A 17,677-nucleotide genomic window follows, 5' to 3' on the forward strand; every position below is an offset into this window, starting at 1 on the left:
CAAATTGAAATTAAATATGGAAAGCAAGCAACGAGATTTAAGCATAAGGCAATGACTCAATGAGAAACATACCACAGGAAAACAGTAATTCCGTTAACATAGCACCTAAAACAAAAGAGAAGGAAGAAGCAATAGAGATATCAAGAGTGATGCACGCATTCAAACAAGAAAGAGGAGGAGATGCACTTGGCAGAGGACGGCGGAGGCAGGAAGATTCGAGCTGTATTATATTATGGTGAGACAAGAAGCCGAACTCGGATACTGGACTGCAAGCTGTATCTAGAAATTGATACAGACTCAGATCACAATTAAGTAACAATGAAGAGTTGACTCAGATTAAAGAGAATCGGTCAGATGAATCGGTATGGAAAGAAGTGGCATACTCAAGTACTGAGGCATAACGAGGAGTGCTTGAAGTCGGTTAAGGCTGTAGATAATCCTGTAACGAATACCACAACACCCAGTTCAGTTGTAGAAGAACGGACATGCCTAAAAGATACAATTACAGAAATAGGCTATGCAAGTACAAGCAGAAGGAAGATGTCTGCGAAGTAGCCTTGGCTAACAGAAGAAATACTTCAGTGAAAGACGAAACAAGTATGTGATTTGAAGAGAAGTAATAAAATGAGCTCTAACATTGAAATTAAGCGTTTCCGGACACATGTCCACATAACATCTTTTCTTTATTTGTGTGTGAGGAATGTTTCCTGAAAGTTTGGCCGTACCTTTTTGTAACACCCTGTAAAAGAGTTACTGATGACGTTGCTATCTTCAGTGAAAATGAAGAAGAATCGCAGGTCCTGTTGAAAGGAATGAGTGGTCTCATGACTACAGAATATGGATTGAGAGTAAACCGAAGAAAGGGGAGAGTGATAAGGACGAGCAGAAATTAGATAAGCGATAGTTGTTTTAACCACATCCTTTCTACTAATTTTTGAGGGCCCATGAACCACAAACACACACAGACACACACACACACACACACACACACACACACACACACACACACACACACATAGCCACATACACGAGGGCGTGTGCACGCAAACGGTTCGAGACATCGAAACAACTATTTCCACCGAAACTGCGACAAAAGTGGTGATTTATTTCCCATAGATTTGTTACCCCTTTTTTCTTTATGGAAGTTTTGAGTAACACCTACACTTCTCTTGTTACCATTGTAATTTTCCTTCTTTTGCTAAAACACACCAGGGTTTGCGAAGATTCACCTCACTACCACTAATGCAGTTAAAACTGCAACAAAATTCTTGAACATTGTATTACTACACAAGCAACTGAAATATCCATAGCTTATGAAGAAGCTCATTCTCGGCTTAAAAATAAGCATGTAACTTGTTGGCATATAATTTTGCAAAATCAACAAATTGGATTTCACCAGCTATTGATGGGTTAAAAGATATAACTCGAATGAAATACTGTGTAGTTATTCGATATCGCTGTAGATAAGGAAGTTTCACATATTATCCACATAGCGAAGTACTCTCTTCTTTGCTTGCTATCATCTGCCAAAAACTCTTTTGAGTATCTTCAACCGTTCGTAAGATGGATGTTACGAATAAGTAGCATATTAATAAGCATTCTGGGCCACTTCGGCAATCAAACATTTGCTTAGGGTAATGAAGGGGTCATGTGACATCTCATGATGCCCTCCATGACGTCACAAGCCCAGCTATTCTTATCATGACATGCTAACATTAATCAGTAACATAAGGTCATCAGTGTTTTCGATGACTTCATCACATGACAAGCCACACCCCGTGCCTCCCCCACTCCATCTTACCTCCCCCCTTACGCCTTCCCCTTTTACGTCTCCCTCCCCCTCAAGACCAGTTCACAATGAAGTATTAAAATGAGGCAATCATAGATTAGATTTCCAGTTATACAAGCTTCATTTCAGCTGGCATTAAATTCGAAGATATGTATTATTTTGAAAAATAATTGTATAACTTTGAAACTTAAAGCTAATTGCATAATATAACGTTACCTTCAAAGATATTTGCTCTAAATTGCACACTTAGATAGATACCTCTGTATTTCGTTAGCATAGTATTCAGGTTTCAAATTAGGCAGTCAGTCTATTTGTATGCAATAGGATCATTTTCGAAGATATGTAAAATTGTTGAAAAAACAGTCTAAATCGCGATAGTTATTTTATTTAAAATGACCAATTTCGACGTAGTCTTAGGCCATGTGCGAAAGACAGAAAACGTGCCATAACATGAAGTTGACAATGTTCACAACAGTTAGTAGACCTCAGTCGCTGAAACGGATTTAACGAAAGAGGTCTATCGACTATTCTGGACATCTTCAACTTCAGCTGATGGCACGTTTTCTGTCTTTCACAGTGCTATTCTGCAGATGGTCTGACACTAGATCAAACTCGATCATTCTGAGTAAAATAACCATCGTGGTCTAGACTGCTTTTTCATTACTTTTATGTAGCTAGCCAGATCGCTGTTTCAAAAAATTTTCGAAGATAATTTCCCATGAACACACACACACACACACACACACACACACACACACACACACACACACACACACACTAGATTAATATCTTTGTAAATACTGCACTGTCTCACTTTAAATTTCATATCACATGTGTGGCGGAAATTATACAGGGCTATTACAAATGATTGAAGCGATTTCATAAATTCACTGTAGCTCCATTCATTGACATATGGTCACGACACACTACAGATACGTAGAAAAACTCACAGAGTTTTGTTCGGCTGAAGTCGCACTTCAGGTTTCTGCTCGAGAGCGCAGTGAGACAAAATGGCGACAGGAGCCGAGAAAGCGTATGTCGTGCTTGAAATGCACTCACATCAGTGTCATAACAGTGCAACGACACTTCAGGACGAAGTTCAACAAAGATCCACCAACTGCTAACTCCATTCGGCGATGGTATGCGCAGTTTAAAGCTTCTGGATGCCTCTGTAAGGGGAAATCAACAGGTCGGCCTGCAGTGAGCGAAGAAACGGTTGAACGCTTGCGGGCAAGTTTCACGCGTAGCCCGCGGAAGTCGACGAATAAAGCAAGCAGGGAGCTAAACGTACCACAGCCGACGGTTTGGAAAATCTTACGGAAAAGGCTAAAGCAGAAGCCTTACCGTTTACAATTGCTACAAGCCCTGACACCCGATGACAAAGTCAAACGCTTTGAATTTTCGGCGCGGTTGCAACAGCTCATGGAAGAGGATGCGTTCAGTGCAAAACTTGCTTTCAGTGATGAAGCAACATTTTTTTATTAATGGTGAAGTGAACAGACACAATGTGCGAATCTGGGCGGTAGAGAATCCTCACGAATTCGTGCAGCAGATTCGCAATTCACCGAAAGTTAACGTGTTTTGTGCAGTCTCACGGTTTAAAGTTTACGGCCCCTTTTTCTTCTGCGGAAAAAACGTTACAGGACACGTGTATCTGGACATGCTGGAAAATTGGCTCTTGCCACAACTGGAGACCGACAGCGCCGACTTCATCTTTCAACAAGATGGTGCTCCACCGCACTTCCATCATGATGTTCGGTATTTCTTAAACAGGAGATTGGAAAACCGATGGATCGGTCGTGGTGGAGATCATGATCAGCAATTCATGTCATGGCCTCCACGCTCTCCCGACTTAACCCCCTGCGATTTCTTTCTGTGGGGTTATGTGAAAGATTCAGTGTTTAAACCTCCTCTACCAAGAAACGTGCCAGAACTGCGAGCTCGCATCAACGATGCTTTCGAACTCATTGATGGGGACATGCTGCGCCGAGTGTGGGAGGAACTTGATTATCGGCTTGATGTCTGCCGAATCACTAAACGGGCACATTTGTGAATGCCTAAAAAAACTTTTTGAGTTTTTGTATGTGTGTGCAAAGCATTGTGAAAATATCTCAAATAATAAAGTTATTGTAGAGCTGTGAAATCGCTTCAATCATTTGTAATAACCCTGTATATTAGTGTGTGTGTGTGTACGCTCACAAAATATATCCACACATGCCTCGCCGTTATCACCTGTCTCATACTTCCACATTTCACATTTACTTTATCACAATAATATTTTACAGAGGGAAGAAAGGAAAAACAAAAAATTCTGTAGATATAAATTTTATAATAAAAAATTTTCATGCAGTAAACCACAGTGAAATTTTTCAAATCATTTGGCAGTTTGTGATGTCATACACAGTGTAAACAGCTATTGCAAAAGGGAGGTTGTTAAAATTTGAGTAAATACGAGGGGCGTTCAGAAAGTAAGCTCCGATCGGTCGCGAAATGGAAACTATGAAAATCCGATAAAGCTTTGCACAGATGTGTTGGGTAGTGTCTCTAGTATAACCCCAGTTAGCATCACGTCACTCTTCTCATTTCTGAGCTCGCAGTGAGTGCGTAAAGATGTCTAGAAAATAGTGTCTGCCGCCAAGTACGAGGGCCTGGTGAGAAATTTCGCCTGAAGCTATGCAGCTAACATTACATAACTGTCGTGCTGTTTCGTCTTCACGACAATTCTCAGCCGCATTCTGCAGGGGCAATGAAGATGCTCCTGCATCGTTTTCAAATGGAAATGTTAGATTACCCACAATACAGTCCGCAATTGTCTCCCCCTGAGTTTCATCTCTGGTCACATGAACCGCTGTCTTTGAAGACAACATTTTGACACAGACAACGAGGTGTAGGCCAGCGTGGAGAATTGGCGGAAAGCACTGGCGGCTGCCTTCTATGATGAGGCTATTGAAAAGTTGGTACAACGCTATGACAAAAGTCTAAGTCAGAACGGCGACTACGTAGAGAAGTAGCTGAAAGGTGTAGCTAATTGTTACAAGTAAAACATTTCTGATGTTCACTGTGGTTTCAATTTGGCAATCAATCGGAGCTTACTTTCTGAACAGGCCTCGTATTTGAGACAACTCCATTAGAAGCCCAGTTTTGACTGCGGTATCTGTGTTAATAAAATAGAAATGCCACTGAATTGCATCTTGGAGGAAAACTGTACATAATATGAATAATATATTCTCAACGTTGTAGTCAATCATTTTTGTCGTACTGGAACAGAAATAGTTTATTGTTATAAGTACTTTCGTACATGTCATCTAATTCAAAAACAATGCAGTGTTCAGAAACTGTAAAGCACTCTCTCTTAAGTGAGTGTATTATTTTTGCATTCAGTTCGGAAAAAGTGTTTCGTCCACAAACAAAACCAACGAGTTTATGTTTTAGAAATAGGCGCCGCTTCAAATTAAACAAGGAACCTCAACAATCTTCTTTTAGGTACCTAATATTAATGAATCTTATAGATCCACCATGTGACACTTCATGAACAAACAGTGACTTTTTTACAACACAGATTTTTCTGCTGACGAAAAACATCCCTTTGTCTTGATATTCGCCAACACATTAAAGCTCCTCATACTAGTTTGAAAACTGTATTTAGCACTTTGTGATACTTATGCATGGAAATTAACTGTTTCCCCCTTGACTTACTTCGATGTTCATTGGTATTAAGAATACTAATTGGTATTAAGAATTGGTATTAAGAATAAAGAAATATAAGTAATTATAGTTTAGTACTTAGACAAAACGTAAACAGCTTTATACAAAGGTCATGTAACAATCCTAGTTCAGAGTGGGCGGTTCGCTTCATAGCTATTCCTAGCGGGCACTACTACATTTGTTATATTTGTATGATTTCGTCACTCTTTCATTTAAGGCTTAAATACTATGATAGTACATCACCACTTAAAGCAACAAATTCTTCATTTGAAAATAAATTTAGGTGATGTTGGAGACTTAATCTCCAGTAGCGAGAACCCACTGCTCATACTCACTGTCATCTTCTAGCGATGCAACGGTATTGAACAATTTATAAAAATACTACTTACTGTTTACCATTTAACAAAATTGTTTAAGCATTTAACCATTTAAGTGTTTAACTGTTTAACCATTTACCATTTAATGACTTACGGTTTAACCGTTTACCCATTTAGCCATTTAAGTGTTTACCATTTACCCTTTACCTTTGTAAGCAGTGGTATAAATTGAGTCATTTACTTATAGTCAGTTCATATGTTCATTGAGCACAGCAGTTGTCATATGGATCTCAGTTCCGTTGGTTACAAAACTAGTCTTAAAAAGCAGGTGTTGAACTATGCACGAAATATCCGCAAATAACTGTTGCTGTAAAGAAAAACGGAAGCCGAACCAGATACTGTACTGCAAAGAACATTTACATTTTTCTCAATCACCAGAGAGACTGGGAAAGCTACACTGAAAGAAGCGTTCAAACTAACATCCCAAAGATGTTCGGGCTCACATGTGGTTCCTCTTCATCGAAATGTCTTGACAAAACTCGTCTAGGGGTTGGACCGCACGTGTCGCATTACACGCCCTAAATTACACACTTGTGAGCCTTTGGTTAAATTGTCTGGCTGATGGCAAGTTTGCAAAATTTTATGAAACATACAAAGTTAATATGACATGTAATAACAGTAATAATAATATCGGGAACTAAATTAACGACCCATAAATGATGTAGGCCACACAGTTGCGATTTGGTTAGAACAATGTTTATTCAGAAAGCAAACTAACAGCGAAAGTGCTCGTATTTAGAGTTACTTTTACACTCGAGCGCATATACATTCGACACAGTTCGATCATTCACAATTTCATCGCGAAATACAAGTCCAACACTTCACTTCGTCATGTAAGCGAAAAGTTACGAGTTCACACCAGGTTTGCGGCTGCTCACCACTCAGAGACTAAGTCCCGCGATACCACATAACGCGAAATTTTCTAAGTCATTTCACTTCCTAGGTACCTAAAGACCGACTGACCGCCTTCGCGTCTCAATCCACACTGTACCCTTTGGTGTGTAGACGAGGACTGTCCCTCTGCCCACCTCCGGCCGTGTCTCCCGCGTACCGAACATCGGCGCTCAACTGACTAGTGCAGTTCCCTTACCCGAAGCCGTCCATCTAGTTGGCTACAGCTTATTCTACACTATTTTATATTTTAAGATATTTAAATATTCAAAGCTTGACCTCTTTCACGTTCTAAATAAAATAACAATAGTATCCATTACATAATAAATGTTAAATTCTTTTACATAAAACCAGTACAATTTCCTTCTTAAATTTGAATGTTACGGCCAGAGCCTTGCACCAATGTGCTTTCTGATAAATAAACAACAAAAGTAACTATTATGCACTAAACTTAACCTAATGATTCAATAAGGTGTCATGCTGTCATCGTTCAATGTGGTTTGTGTGGAGGAAATGATGTGATGCTTAACTGAAAATACTGATAATTTAAATTTCCTATATCTTTTAAACAAATATAGTTACAGAGATGGTATTTACAACATTTGTCATTTTAATGATGCGTTTTTATACGAATCGCTATTGCTAAGTTGGACGAATCGTTCAGATTTTGGCATTGAGGTCTTTGTTACAAAACTTGTTGATTTCACTTTAACAGTAAACCCTAAACTATGAGGCGTGTTTTTTAAGTAAGCACCGATTTGAAATTAAAAAAGACATGCTAAGATATCTCAATAATTGTATTTGTACATGAAAGCCTGTACCTTAATCTACGCACTGACGCGATTACATTCTGATTCTTCCTTGTTTACCTTGTGTACTGAGTGTTTAAGATGCTTCCGATAATCGTGAGTCCCGCTGACTGTGAAGTGCGGGCTGTTATAAGGTTTCTTAGTGCTAAAGTCCTAAAAGCGATCGATATTCATCGTGAGATCTGTGCACTTTACGGAGAAAACATTATGAGTGATGGAATGGTAAGAAAGTAGGTGAGAGCATTAAAGATGGCCTCACAAATGTGCATGATGAACAACGGAGTAGGCGTCCTTTGGTCGTTAGTGAAAGTTTGGTGCAGGAAGTGGACAAAAATGTGACAGAAAAAAGACGATTTACAATTTCCTCCTTGCGGGATGACTTTCCTAATGTTTCTCGTTGTGTTTTGTATGGCATTGTGATCGAGCACTTGTATTACGGAAAATTGTGCGCACGTTGGGTACCGAAAATGTTGACAGATGTGCACAGAACCAAACGTTTAGACAGTGCATTGACATTCCTTGAGCGGTATTACAACGACGGTGATGATTTCTTAAGCAAAATTGTTACGGGCGACGAAACATGGGTGGCCTACGTCACACCAGAATAAAAAGCAATAGTCCATGGAAGTTGAGCAAGGGCATCGTTTTGCTGCAATGCCCGTCAACATGTGGCGAATCAGACCAAAGATCTCATCACATCTTTTCGATGGGAAGCTATAGATCATCCTCCGTACAGCCCCAATCTTGCGCCCAGTGAACACCAGCTGTTCCTGCACTTGAAGAAACACCTGGGCGGTCAGCGTCTTCAAGACGATGACGAAGTCAAAACAGTGGTCATGCACTGGTTAACAAGTCAGGCAGACTTCTATGAGGAGGGTATTCAAAAACTGGTACAACGTTGTGACAAGTGCCTCAATATTGACGGAAATTATGTAGAAAAGTAGATTAAGGTACAGGCTTTAATGTAAAAATAATATTATCGAGATATCTTAGCACGTCTTTTTTTAATTTCAAAACGGTACTTACTTAACAAACACGCCTCGTATTATGATCAATATTAATGTTTTATTGGTATCACCATCAAAATTTAAGAGAGATGGTGGATTAAAATTACTGTGGCTCCGTTCCCTGCATTACTACAGGGTTAAATAGTTTTCATAAATGTTTCCTTTTATGGCCGATCTTAGGTCCGCCATATTTAACACTGCTGCATCTGCCTGGGCACAAACAGCTCCTACGGGGTTTCCCTATGACGTAGGTTCTCGTTTGTCTCACTCACACACTACAACGCTGAGGCCTGATCAACCTGACCTCATTCAGCACAATAGATGCTTGTGAATTTCCCCATCTCGTGGCGAATCTGCCGTCTTTGTGACACACGGTCCTAGACGACAGGATTCGTTTCACAATTCCTTGATGGCTGTCTCTTTTGCTCATATGCTTAAATGAGAGCGAAATGCTCGTTAACTCACAAGTGTAAAACATACAAAGACGAAGGAGATGGATCTAAAGAAAACAAAATTTTTATGAAAGTCGAAGAAAAACCGGAGAATGAATACAGTGAGGAAAATGGTGATGGAAATGAAGAAGAGTCATGAAAAAAGATTATACCAGAGGCATTAAGTAAACTGGCAACATCATTTCCAGTAAACCAATAGAAAGATCTCAAGATACGATGACTTCATCAAGATGATGTGACATCACGAGCTTACAAAAAGTGTCATGCAGGACAACCGTACTACTGATAGCAGCGGGTTTGGAAATATAAATAAATAATGTCGTTCTTTTTTTTGGGTAATGTTGGTCACCCTGTCAACCATACGTGGCGCTTAGTGCTAGTCCAGCAGCAGTAACCTTCTGTATTTAAGAGTCATAGCGTGAAGTACATTTTCAATTTTTTTAGTAAGTAAGAGTGCCTGTTGTAAACAAAACCTAGTGCACTTCACAATTAATTGCCTGTTTCATTGCTTTCGCTAACATCAGCAGTAGCTTCTGTGTTTAAGAGTCATAGTGTGAACTACATTTTCAGTTTTTTCAGTAAATAAGTGTTTGTTGTAAACAAAACCATAGTGCACTTCACAATTAATTGCCTGTTCCACTGCTTTCGCTAACATGTTATTGATTATACAGCATTTAAGGTAAACCCTAGTAGCATCAGGTATTTGTTGGATGAAATCACGCATTCAGAGTAATACAGTTCGCCTTATAAACTGCTCATCTTTGGCTCCAGAGTATCACAGTTTTCTTTGTGCTTCAGGTAGTCAGAAAATATACAGGGTGAGTCACCTAACGTTACCGCTGGATATATTTCGTAAACCACATCAGATACTGACGAACCGATTCCACAGACCGAACGTGAGGAGAGGGGCTAGTGTAATTGTTTAATACAAACCATACAAAAATGCACGGAAGTATGTTTTTTAACACAAACCTGCGCTTTTTTAAATGGAACCACGTTAGTTTTGTTAGCACATCTGAACATATAAACAAATACGTAATCAGTGCCGTTTGTTGCATTGTAAAATGTTAATTACATCCGGATACATTGTAACCTAAAGTTGACGCTTCAAACCTCCTACGTTCAGTTGCGTGTTGTAACAAACACGGGCCACGGTCGGTGAGCTGCATCTGCAGGGACATGTTTACGATGACGACCGTGTTTACGAGTGTGGCTGTAGTGCACTGTTGTGGTTTGGTCTAGCTGTCGCAGTGTCCGCATGTAGCGCTTGCTGCTATTGTTATTCTGCATTCGTCTCCGCACGCAGACGAACTGTAGTACACCATGTTACCAGACGTCTGTGATAGTGTAGTGTTGTAGGAACTGTGACCATGGTGTATTCGAACTCTGAAAAGGCGGAGATGATACTCATCTATGGCGAGTGTCGACGAAATGCAGCTGAAGCCTGCACGGTGTATGCAGAACGGTACCCGGACAGAGAGCATCCAACGTGCCGCACATTGCAAAACGTCTACCGCCAACTGTATGCAACAGGTATGGTCGTAGCACGCAAACGGGTCCGTAACAGGCCCGTCACAGGAGAAGCGGGTGCAGTTGGTGTGTTAGCTGCTGTTGCCATGAACCCACACATGAGTACACGGGACATTGCGAGAGCCGGTGGACTGAGTCAAAGTAGTGTCATGCGCATACTGCATCGTCACCGCTTTCACCCGTTTCATGTGTCGCTACATCAGCAATTACATGGTGATGACTTTAATCATCGAGTGCAATTCTGTCAATGGGCATTAACAGAGAATGCGTTGCGGTTCTACCTGTTTACCGATGAAGCGGGTTAACAAACCACGGGGCAGTGAATCTACGGAACATGCATCACTGGTCCATGGACAATCCTCGCTGGCTCAGACAGCCAGAGCGACAGCGACCGTGGACTGTAAATGTATGGTGCGGAATCATTGGTGACCACCTCATTGGTCCTCACTTCATTGCAGGGGCCCAAACAGCTGCAACATACGTCGCGTTTCTACAGAATGATCTGCCAACGTTGCTCGAAAATGTCCCACTGGAAACGCGTCGACGTATGTGGTATCAGCATGATGGTGCACCTGCACATTCCGCAATTAACACTAGGCTGACCCCTGACAGGAAGTTCGACGGGCGTTTCATAGGACGTGGAGGACGCATAAATTGGCCAGCCCGTTCTCCTGATCTTACACCTCTGGACTTCTTTCTGTGGGGTACGTTAAAGGAGAATGTGTACCATGATGTGCCTACAACCCCAGAGGATATGAATCAACGTATTGTGGCAGCCTGCGGCGACATTACACCAGATGTACTGCGACGTGTACGACATTCATTACGCCAGAGATTGCAATTGTGTGCAGCAAATGATGGCCACCACATTGAACATCTATTGGCCTGACATGTCGGGACACACTCTATTCCACTCCGTAATTGAAAAGGGAAACCACGTGTGTACGTGTACCTCACCCCTCATGGTAATGTACATGTGCGTCAGTGAAAAAGACCAATAAAAAGGTTAGCATGTGGACGTAATGTGCTGTTCCAGTCTCTTCTGTACCTAAGGTCCATCACCGTTCCCTTTGGATCCCTACGTAATTCGGTGCTCTCCGATACACACGATCGAACAGCGGAGGAGTGGTACTCAAGCGTCAACTTTAGGTTACAATATCTCCGGATGTAATTAACATTTTACAGTGAAACAAACGGCACTGATTACGTATTTGTTTATATGTTCAGATGTGCTAACAAAACTAACGGGGTTTCATTTAAAAAAACGTAGGTTTGTGTTAAAAAACATACTTCCTTGCATTTTTTTATGGTTTGTATTAAACAGTTACACTAGCCCCTCTCCTCACGTTCGGTCCGTGGAATCGATTCGTCAGTATTTGATGTGGTTTACGAAATATATCCAGCGGTAATGTTAGGTGACTCACCCTGTATATGGAAGCCAGAGCAAGCTAAATTGATTGCAGGAGATTTGAAAAACGGTAACGCAAGTCGCTGATGCAGATATTTCGATAAAAAAGGCTGTTGAAAATTTTAAAGTACCTCGCAGCACACTGCAGATCAGATTAAAAACTGGAAATGAATCGGACCCATAGGTAAGGCCAGTTCGTTTATCACGCAGTTGTTGAATAAAACAGCGTGGTCATCCTGTGAATTGATTTTATCCATTTTGATGCTTCATATGGGTAAAAGATGGACTGGAGAAGATTCGAAAGAGGAGAAACAAGCTGTTGGAGGTTCACTGATTTAAAAAACTGCGCCATGTTTTAATATTTTCGAAACCAACTGTGTTCATTTTGTTAACTCTTCTACAATATGTCATGTATACGATGCCACTGTTGAGAAAGCCAAGGAACACTGCATCTCTATGCCTCAATTTTGTGGTAAAAAATGTTTTCATTCCTTAAGTCAACTCTGAACAATGTATATCGAACGACGAAATTTGTCGAAGGCACAGCTATCGTGCCGGGAGATGGAAGGTGTTTAGCGTTGTGAATAGAAGTAAGTAAGGCCGTTGTGGCCTCGAGTCCCGATTCTCTTACTTTCCGAAACTTCTTTCCTCGATTATGTAGTGTGCAGTCTTGTTCGGATTTCTGTTGGCAATATGGATTGGTGCTAAAAGACGATGTCACGAATTGAATGGATTGTGAGGGGGGAGACAGTTTTCTGAGACTTCGTAAGTAAAACGGCGATGCTTATTTTACATTTCAGTTATAGTGCACGCGGTGTCAAAATGACATCGATAAGGAAACGTAAATGGTTCGACAATTGACAATTGACCATTTTAATCTGGTGTTGGGTGAGAGACTATACTCTGCAAATGACCGCTTCCGAAACTGAGTTATCAACAAACACCGTTTGTGACTGCTAAGGGTTCTGACGAGATGTCTGCTATGTGATAGTCACGAATGACAGTGTTCCTATCGATTGACAAAACAAGATACATGGAGGAGACGAATCACATAGAGCCACTCAGAAATACAAGAAAAGACGATCCCTCAAAAATGAAATTGTATACGTATGGATCATCGGAGACACTGAAAGGGTATGCTGGAAATGCTTCACAGTTCGAGTATACTAGTATTCGAGGGGCAAGAAAACTTTAGCGTTTGTCATAAAGCATTTCGTCTTGCGAGGGACCAAAGTCATAACGGATGGGCTTAAGTCCTACAACCGTTAAAGTTCGAACGATCTATCTGTGCACACACAGAATAAAGATCGCTTCTGGAAATCTGTCAAATCGTTGATCAAAAGAGAGAGTCGATCGGGAGACAGAAACAAACTGCACTTGTTCTAGTACCTGTACTTCCACAATTTGCGGTTGCGTGGGAAAATTGAGCCTCAGACTCTTACAATATTCCTCAGAGACGTCGCTAGAGTGTACCGGGGTTACAGGAAACAAGGATTGCTTCCGGCGGCGCATAAAACTGGGGGAATAATTCACGAAAAAGACGTGGCAGACCAATAAAGTCAGCGGAATTTCTAGTTTACTTCGTAATTAATGTCAAATTAATAAGCATTCGTCTTTTGTTGTCGCGCTAGTCACCACAAGAAACAGTATCCCTATTTGACGCTACGAGACCCTCGCGTTGGACATACCGTACATCACTCGGAGCCTGAACGTTCGATAGGCAAAGCTTCTTGCAAATTATCACGATCTGTTTATTAACTGTTGAACGTGCTGCCTACGTTACGTAAAGATCACAGGCGAAACAAGTGCAGCATGTATAAATTTTTCTAATTTGACTGAATTCCCCCGTTTTGCTTGTGAATTTTCATAGTATGGAAAAAAAGAAGAACGCAAACCAATAAATGGTGATCTTTTCATTTTACTTCGCAAACGCTGGTCAGCTTCTGGTATTAACGTACGACGCTGATTAACTTTGTTTAATACTTTCATGGTGTTTGAGAGCGTTTGTGTTCAAGCTGTATACTGAGAGTGATATACTAATATGGTCAGACTGCACACCGATCTATTCAGTATTTAATTTTTGCAGAGTGCTGTTAAGCATTTTGATTAGTCGTTTTGCCTGTTATTGGTGCAGTCTTTAAAAAACTACATACGAACAGGCAATTTTATTCATCTTAAATATTTTGTTAAATATATTTTTAAAGCTTTGCCCTTGGTTAAGATTAGTAATCTGTTTTTCTTAGAGATTTTGACTAGCCTGTGATTCACTTCATTGAAGGTGCTTTTGAAATCATTTTGAGAATTTTTTCTCTAGTTTTTGGCCAATTGTTGGTAAAAACTTGTTTGTTCAAACCATACTCAAGGATTAAATATTTATCCAGTGAGGGTCCTCTGATTTAAGATCTCTTCTAGCACTTGGCTTTCAAATTGCATTAAGTAGAACTTAAAATGTTGTAATTGTTTAGTCTAATTTAAGACATATGTTAGAATTGCTTTTTATGTGTGTTTTAGATTACTGGAGACAATGATACCCTTTCTATAATAATTGGTATCTGTTTGGGAAGAGAGTGTATTTGGAATGCTAGATGTGGTGGTTAATCTGTAAAGCTGTAGGAAATTTTTACATCCACAAAGGCAGTGTTATATAATTTAATTTTTAATAAACTGTACGTATTTTAAAGAAATGCTGTTGTTTATTTTTGGTGGCCTTTATGGCTGTTATTCAAATTCGTAAGCTAGCCGTTTTCCTATTTGAGAGTATGTATTCTCGTTACCTTCCACTAACGAATTTAGTGTATTATCTTGAGGAAACATTAAGATAGATTAAGAAATGAATTGACTTGATAAAGTGCTCTTGAGAATTTTTTTTTGTTTTTCGTCGAAAGCACCTGTGTTGTACTTGAAGACCATACAAGACACGCATCCAGTGACGACACTCAAATGAGACAGTTGACAGACATACAGCTCAGGTTATGAATGATGGCACACTTGTGAGATACGCATGTAGATGACTGCGCCATGGGTTGGCAATCTTGAAGATTTGAAATTTGTATCATGTTCAGTTACTGCATTACATACTACTTTTAACAAAATGTCTACAGTTTGCTTATCAATTACTTGTTGTAATACAAGAAATCAGGGGTTCTACTGCTTGCATATCCCAGAACTTGAAGCACCTACTAAGCAGAGTATGCTCTGAAAGACTATCAAAATTTGAGAAGTGGTGGTCCCATTCAGTATTTGGTGCTAGATGCGAAACACCAAATTTGGAGTGAAAGTGCTATTTCATCTGAAATAATGGAAGATTTATCTGCCATCAAGATAGTCAACCATCAGTACCAGAAAGCTTGATTTTGTCAACAGCAGTGGTTTCTTCATGATACAGGACGGCGCTGCTAAAAGTAGCTATTTGAATGGGAACGCAATATTTCGATCTCTGAAATCGAGTAAACAGCTACAACAATGACAGTTTTATTCCATAATCGATTGTTGGCATTCTTCTGTCAGCATTTCAGTTTATTTCAGCAGCGAAGTTAGACGTTTTTCTTTGGGGTCTGCGAAATGACTTTTTTGCTAGAAGAAAGAATTGAAATTGTGTGAGCATATTTGAAAAAGTTTCGATTAAGGAAACTGGCGAAATCTTCAGGGTCAAGAATCCGGATAGAAGACTACCAGCAAAGAGAGGAATAGAGAGTCTGTATAAAAATTGGCGCCTACGGACATGTGCTGATTCAAGAATTTCTTCAGTTTGCGCACCAGAAGTTATTGCAAATATTCGCCGAAGAATTACTCAGAGCCCAAAGTAGTCTACACTTAAACTGACACAACAGGTGCATGTAAGTAGGAATTGCCAGTGGATACTGAACAGTCTTAATTTGAAACCAAATCGTGTGACAGTCGTGCAGCAGTTACGGGAGGATGACAGTCAGAAAAGCGCAGACTGCTGCATGTGACTTCTGTGTAATATCAACGATATGGTTTACATGGATGGGTAGATCACGTAACTACTGAGGAGGTACTGAATAAAATTGGGGAGAACAGGAATTTGTGGCACAACTTGACGAGAAGAAGGGATCGATTGGTAGGACCCGTTCCGAGGCATCAAGGGATCACTAATTTAGTACTGGAGGGAATCGTGGAGGGTAAAAAATCGTAGACGGAGACCAAGAGATGAATACGCTTAGCAGACTCAGAAGGATGTAAGTTGGAGTAGCTATTCTGAGGTGAAGAGGCTTGCACAGGATAGAGTAGCATGGAGCACGGCATCAAACCAATCTCTGGACTGAAGACCACCACAACAACAACAACAACAACAAGAAGTGGTTCATCGTGTGGGTTCCTGTTGTCATGTCGTAGTTCATGAACCACGGGCAACGTATGAGTGGCCAAGTAAGTGGTTCTGACAGTTGGGATACCAGTTACTTTGGAATAAGGCTGGGCACTCGGACATATTCCGAGTCGTGGTCATCTTTGTGCTTAGATGGCAAAGACTACCAAATCCACCGGTTAGTCCCTCAACCGTTAGGGATAAAACTCAATGGGACCTGGGGAAAGTAAGGCTAGCAACCTGTTCCCCTGGAACTTTAAATATGATGCTGGCAACAATCAGAGCAAAATGCCTCGGACCTTTGGAGGTGACGGAGTCCCACCTGTAATTGACAAACCAGCGTAACTTTACATCTACGTTCTAATTGGCTGCCTTATTTTAATAGTACAGTGTTATTGGTTTGAGAGGGGGAAAGCGGGAGGGTTAAGTGTAATAGGGGAAGGGGAGGGAGGAAGATGGGAAGGAGAGGAGAGGGGAGGGGAGGGGTAGATGAAAGAGATCAGGTGGGAATGTCTTATGATGATGTCACTGATAAGACTGATGACATCACTGATGATTGTGAAGGTTTCACTGGTAAATGTGCTGATATCACTGAAAAGAAAGTTGGGGATTGTGATGTCATGTGATGTGCATGTGATCACCTTCAGGAACTGTAACTGACATTTGAAGGCCAAAATGTTTCATAAAGCCTGTAGATTTACTACTTGAATAGTTCAGTCTTAGTGTACTATTTACACACATTGGTGGTAGTGAGTGCCCTGTATGCAGTTCATATTATCAAGATTGAAGACACATGTAGATCTCCTCTCAAACATACACAAATATTCAATATGTTAGTTACATTTCGTATAGCAACGTATGACCCAATATGCACCAAATGTGAAAGCATAGACACTCTGTTTTTCATTGCACACTATTTTAATTTCATGCAATCGCTTACTTAATTTCGAAGTATCAAAGTTACTATGATCATTAACAAAATAATAAGCAGTTCATCACAAAGCTGATGAATGAATGAGATGCAAGAATATCATATCTTTTTATTGAATAGCTTTTTTAAAACTGTTGGGGAAAGGCTATATTGTAGCTGGCTTGCATTTGCTGCTGTTCTTGGACTATAGCAAATGTGCCACTTGCTACGTAGAACACTAAACCACGCGAGAGTTTCTTCATACAAGCCAGTTGACCAATCTCCATGCCACGCCAACAGTCAAGTGTACCAGCTACTAAATTTGTGGTGAATCTCTGTGTGAGATAGGCTTTAGACTCCCTTGGACTTCGTTACATGCTGACCGTTTTTCCTCAGGAACAAATAACTACAGAGAGAGCAGCAGCAACTTGGTAGAATGTAGTGACTGAAGAAACCCAGTTTGTGCTGTAAT

At 40.5% G+C, this 17,677-nt stretch overlaps 1 protein-coding gene across 1 annotated transcript in view; it reads right to left on the bottom strand.

Moving 5' to 3' along the window:
• LOC124596409 overlaps positions 1–17,677 on the bottom strand; it is a 40,307-nt gene that overhangs the window by 12,318 nt on the left and 10,312 nt on the right. The gene's annotated exons all lie outside the window — the stretch shown is intronic.

This window comes from Schistocerca americana, chromosome 2 (genome assembly GCF_021461395.2).
Source record: "Schistocerca americana isolate TAMUIC-IGC-003095 chromosome 2, iqSchAmer2.1, whole genome shotgun sequence".
Taxonomy (NCBI): Eukaryota; Metazoa; Arthropoda; class Insecta; order Orthoptera; family Acrididae; genus Schistocerca; species Schistocerca americana.